This window comes from Vigna unguiculata, chromosome 10 (assembly GCF_037176805.1).
Source record: "Vigna unguiculata cultivar grain cowpea cultivar isolate G323 ecotype 2 chromosome 10, ASM3717680v1, whole genome shotgun sequence".
Classification (NCBI taxonomy): domain Eukaryota; kingdom Viridiplantae; phylum Streptophyta; class Magnoliopsida; order Fabales; family Fabaceae; genus Vigna; species Vigna unguiculata.
In genome coordinates this window covers 46,195,027-46,201,026 of record NC_140801.1, presented here as the reverse complement: position 1 = coordinate 46,201,026, position 6,000 = coordinate 46,195,027, and the positions used below count along the sequence as shown (strand labels likewise).

General features: G+C 23.6%; 2 protein-coding genes across 3 annotated transcripts in view; both read left to right on the top strand.

The window, feature by feature from the left end:
* Positions 1-1,513: 1,513 nt before the first annotated feature.
* LOC114167044 (uncharacterized) overlaps positions 1,514-6,000 on the top strand; it is a 25,518-nt gene continuing 21,031 nt past the window's right edge. For both annotated transcript variants that reach the window (XR_014985370.1, XM_085668136.1), the window contains exons 1-2: positions 1,514-1,637; positions 3,123-3,211. The gene's annotated coding sequence lies outside the window, so the exon portion shown is untranslated. The remainder of the gene's footprint in view (positions 1,638-3,122; positions 3,212-6,000) is intronic.
* The window catches only part of LOC114167045 (uncharacterized), a 49,554-nt gene continuing 45,085 nt past the window's right edge, over positions 1,532-6,000 (top strand). The window contains exon 1 of the mRNA XM_085668137.1: positions 1,532-1,637. The gene's annotated coding sequence lies outside the window, so the exon portion shown is untranslated. The remainder of the gene's footprint in view (positions 1,638-6,000) is intronic.

Here is a 6,000-nt window from a genome sequence, read left to right as displayed (position 1 = left end):
GCCCTATAGACACAAGTTTTAAAAAATTTAATTTGAATTTAATTTTGAAAAATGGATTTTGGATTTTGAACTTGATCAAAATATTTAGATCTGGATTTAAACTTGATCTAAATATTTGGATTTGGATTTTTAAAAAATCCAATCTACTTTTTTTTTGAAAAAATGGATTTGGATCGAAAATCTAATCCAATTATTTGGATCCAAAATGGATGTGGATTGGATCATTAAAAATTCAATCCATGATCACTCCTATGTGCAACATGTTTTATTATACTCCAAAAATCTATTTCACACCCACATGCTTAGAATTTTAGTATTCCAATAGATAAGGAAATGTCTAACAAACATAACAATAATGAGTGTTTAGATAAGTACGAGGCACAATTAATAATGGTTTATGATTTTTAAACAATGAAGGTGGAGGTCTTATGAAGCTGATTAGAATATAGTCTCATATTTTGCTAGAGCTGATCCACTTCCTACAACACTTCATCTTGCCGGAAACGAAGATGTCAACTGCACCGCAGATCCATCTCCAAACAATTGCTGAAAAAGCACACGAGAGGCATCACACCAAGAGAACACCATCTACGACGTCGCCAACCACAGTCCTCCGTCACTACACTTCGACCAAACCGTTGTCGTTGCGTTTGTGAAAAATTGGGGGTTTCAACGTAAATGGAGGTGCACCAAAACGGAATCAAAAAAGAAACAAACCTCTCAATAATCACTTGATGAAACATTGGTGCAATCATGAAACCACAAATTTGCTTTCTCATGTAATTACGGCGTTGTGTGGAAGAAGATCAGGCATTTATGTTTTAACATTTACATCTGACGCGCTATAATCAAACATAAATTTATGTTTGGTTGGGTCAACTCAAACGTAAATTTATGTATGACTCTAGCGTGTCAAGCGTAAACTTACGTGCAGCGTGTGCAATCAGACGTAAAAAATGAGATTTACGTCTGACCCTAGGACACCAGACATAAACAATTGATAACTTATTTACAAGTTTGCCATCGATCATTTTTTATCTCAGATTCTAGTGGGTCAGACGTAAAATCGCAGACATAAAATGTCTATTTATGTTAGTGAATAGATAAATCAAAAAAGATAAATTAGAAGTATTGCAATTTAGAGAAACAAATTGCAAACATCATGCAAAGAATAAAGTTTAAATTGTTAAGATTAAAGCTTAGACTATTAAAAAAAAATTATGAAGCTAATTAGAATATAGTCTCATATCATGCAAACAATACTTTAAGAGACTTCAAAAGGTAGTCATAAAGAATAATGTAAAAGCTAATGTTTAATTTAGTGCAACATTTTGTTTTATACACCAAAAGTCCATTTCACACCTACATCACGCTTCGTATTTCAATAAATAAATATAAGAAAATGTATATATAACAACCAAAACAAATATTATAAAAGTCAAATTCAACGCATTAGGTGGGTGCTAACATCAACCCATGTTGTATTTGGTATACATTAATTAAAAGCAGATTCTTCCTTTGAGTGAGTTCTCACAACTTCATTTTCATTGTTATCTCAATGCTTTGAAGTGATTGGAGGAAGCTACCATTCTTTCTCTGTGTTCTTCATCACACTTTCTGCTTCTTGTTGTTGTCAGGTACACACTATATTTCTCCTTATTTCAAGTTTAAGCTTGTTCCATCCATGGAATAATACATCTTTACTCTATCTATAATCTAAATCCTCTTATTATCTTAAACTCCGTTCCTCTCTTACCTTGCTGCTACTTAAATTTTCACTGATAACCTTATTGAATTCATCAATCTTTAAAGTTCACGAAAAAAAAATCCAGTTATTCTAATTTCGTTACTGCTGCTATCAGAAAAAAAGGAGTCAAGTCTTCATATTATATGAATGAAACGGAGTATATATATATATATATATATATATATATATATATATATATATATATATATATATATATATATATATATATATATATTTCTTTTTTTTCTTTTTTTCAATTGATCACTTTTGTTTCAATCATGAGAAAATATGTGATTGAATTTCTGAAGAAAAATAAGTCGGCGTTTATAAAATTTTGTCACACATTCAGTCAAACATCGGTATATTATAGCGTACCTTTTAAAGACTTTGTGAATTTTAGTTTTTAATTTTGTGCAATTTAGAATTTCAGTACCCTCATATCTAGTTGCGTAAGAAAACTTATTTCAATGAAAAAAATAACTATATAGTTTTAACAGAGAAATGTTAAATAGGGAAAGTGTAGTTTTAAAATTTGTTATATATATATATATATATATATATACACGATTTAGAATTTATATTTTCATTTCTAACACTAATATTACATAAACAAAACTATTACACATAATAACAAGCTATGTATTGTAATATAATCTCTTTAAACTCGAAACGTTATAAGATACTATCCAAAATATACCTTGTTTTCCCTTAAGTCTATATATAACAAAGATAAAATAAGAGAGAATATAAGACATTTTACAAAACAAAGACAAAACCATATAGTACATCCAATATTTTATGGATAGCATGCTAGATTTGCCCAACTAAGATCACCAATCAAAACCTACACCCTTTCACAACTTTTTTCAGATACCATGATTTTTTTTCCCTTCAAGATATCATTCCATTTTCATTATTCTAAAACCGATATCATTTTCTTTTGTAACAAAAAAAAAAAAAAAACCTTAACATAAATAGGAAAGTTGCTGGCAGCAGATATAAGAAAGAGCAAGATACAATAAGCAAATACATAGAAAAAACCTTTGTTTTTAGTTTCCATTTAGAATTAAAAAGTCATCTTTTAGAAGCAATTGAGTGTTCCTACAAATATTTCAATAGATAATGTCTATGTAGGAAATAATATAATGAATTGTTGGAAATTTTACTTTTAGACGTATATTGAATTGTAGGAAATAGTATAAGCAGTTATCTATTAGTAAACGTGACTAATTTAATCTAAATTTATATAAATTAAATATTTCCGAATGAGTATGGAAAAAGATCTTAAATTTCTAAAATTTTCGAACGAAAAGAATAAAAGTTTATATGATGATTGAATGAAATAATTTTGATTAAATCATATTTTATGTCACAGATTTGTCTTGTCAAGTGAATTAATGTCACCTTATTAATTGAAGTTATTTTCATGGACGCAAAGGCTGTGGATCTTCTCTAATGTAAATGGTAATGTATTTTTCTTCGTCTATATTATATTAAACTATTAATTTTGGTTCCTATGATTTGCAACTTTAATCCTTTATTTTTTTTTCTTGTACGATTTTAGAGCATGTATATTTGCTTAAGAACATCTACATCCATGATTTTGTATTTATTTTAATTTTGAAATTTATGTGTATGAACCCTAGAATATCTACATACTAATTTAAAATATTTCCTCCGTGAGCCTATGTAGTACCTACGTAATTTTTTGTAAGCAATATAGTTTATTATATTGCATCAACAATATCACGCTATGTGTCTTGCACATTTTATTAATAAATCTTATTTTTTTTTAGAAAAATTATAGTTTTACTCCTATTTCTTTTATTCCCTAATATGGTTAAATATGGACTATTGATTCTTTAAAAAAAAATAATACATTATATAACTTATACTAAATCAGATATGAAAATTAAAAAATGAAAATCATAATGATTACCTTTTCTCTTAAGTCAACTTTCATAAGCAACTCCATGTGACCTAAACAAGTTGTTTTTCTCTCAAGTATAATTTTAAGCAACATGTATAATGTCACGTTATGATGAGATCTATTAAACATTGTTTAGCTTTAAACAATATCTGTGAATAGTTGAAAATGACCTTTAAACTTTATATTTTAACAAAATATGTAATTTTAGTTTAATTTTTAATTTTGTACACATTTATTTGCTCTTAACATAATTTTAAATACATATGTTAGATTAGATTTAAGGTTTAACCAAAACAATATAGAGATGCATACTAAATTTATATATAATATATATATATATATATATATATATATATATATATATATATATATATATATATATTATGGAAATAATATGTAAAATGAATCTGTATTATTCCCCGAATTTGTCTCGAGTTTTGATAAGAAATTCAAACATTCATTAGATATATGTACGTGTATGGGTAACTGAGATAAGTATGTCAAGTTGTTCTATTTTCATCTTCGTAAACTTGTATTAACTTTATTAGTCCTTAGTTTCATATAATTTATTTTTAGGTCATATATTTGACTTTCTTTTTTAATTATTGACCTATAGCCGATCATTATTATTTATACATTATAATTTATTTCTTAATATTTGACAATAAAAAAATTATCCTTTTAATATTAAATACTTCAAAATATTATGTTTCTTTTGATTTTTTATTTTTAATAAAAACATATTTAATTAATATGTAAAACAATAAAAAAGTAAGTATCGATATACTCAATTCTTGACGGAAATGGGATAAAATTTCCTTACAAATGAATTTTTATTTTTAAGATAGATATTAAATAATCGAACTCATACCTATCGTCAGTGGTGGCTGATGTTACGAGGTTAGGTGGACAATTTTGGTTTTTTTCTTTTTTAATTTTATGCTGCCAAAAATTTAAAATATATAGTGGTAAATTTTTTATTTTTTAAATTACATGTAGTTAAAAAATTTTAATTTTTAAAAATTATACGTGATATATTAGAAATTGATGAGAATTAAATTAAATAATTTTTTATTTTTTTTTTATAAAACACGGCATATAATGTTAATAAATAAAAAAAATCTAAAATGAAATATTTTGTTTTGTTTCTGAATAGAAAAATACTCAATTCTTTTACAAAAATGGGTCATTCTGATCAATTTATTACAAAAATGGATTAATTTATTAATCGATTACAAGAGAAGGTAGTTTATTAACGATATGACATCTTTCTATTTTTTAAACTCTTATATAATTTCTAAAGTTTTATATACTTTTTAATTTCTTTTAATAATTTGATTAAAAATATTTTAAATAAAATTTTATTTTTGTAAATTTTGTAATAAAATTTAAAATATTAAGTTTTAAAATATCAAAATTTTAATAAAATTTTATTTAAAATATTTTTAATCAAATTTTATTATTGTAAATTTTATAATAATATGTAATAATAAAAATTAAAATATTAAGTTATAAAATATCAAAAATTTTAAAAAAAATTATTTAAAATATTCTTAATCAAATTTTATTATTGTAAATTTTATAATAAGATGTAATAATAAAAATTAAAATATTAAGTTTTAAAATATCAAAATTTTAATAAAATTTTATTTAAAATATTTTTAATCAAATTTTATTCTTGTAAATTTTATAATAAAATGTTATAATAAAATTTAAAATTTTAAGTTTTAAAATATCAAAATTTTAATAAAATTTTATTTAAAACATTTTTAATCAAATTATTAAAAATTTATTTTTAAAAAAGTATATAAAACTTTAAAAATCATATAAGATTAAAAAAAATATAGAGGAGTTAAATCATTGGTAAACTACTCATGCCATGTAAATAATTAGTAAGCTGAACCATTTTTATAAAAAAAACCAAAATAACCATTAGTTATGCTCTCATTTCTCATTTATTTTCTTTCTCTCTTGTCTCACTTGATAGTGAAATATTAATTTAATAATTAAAATTATTTTTTATCTCATGAGTCTTTATATATTTATCTTTTATGAATATAGAGGAAAAAATATTTTACTATGTATTTTTTCATAACCGATTTTTAATTGTGGTTTGATTATCATAGATATTTCTTTTAGTATTTACTTCTCTCAATCTTTTATTTGATTATAATAAATTATTTTGTAGTCTTATTTTTTTTAAAGAAATATATTGATGAAGAATAAAAATAAAATCATTTTTTTAAAGTGATAAAAGATAAACTAGTCGTAAAGATGAAAACAAGACATATTTAACTTATTTACATATCCTAAATCATGATAC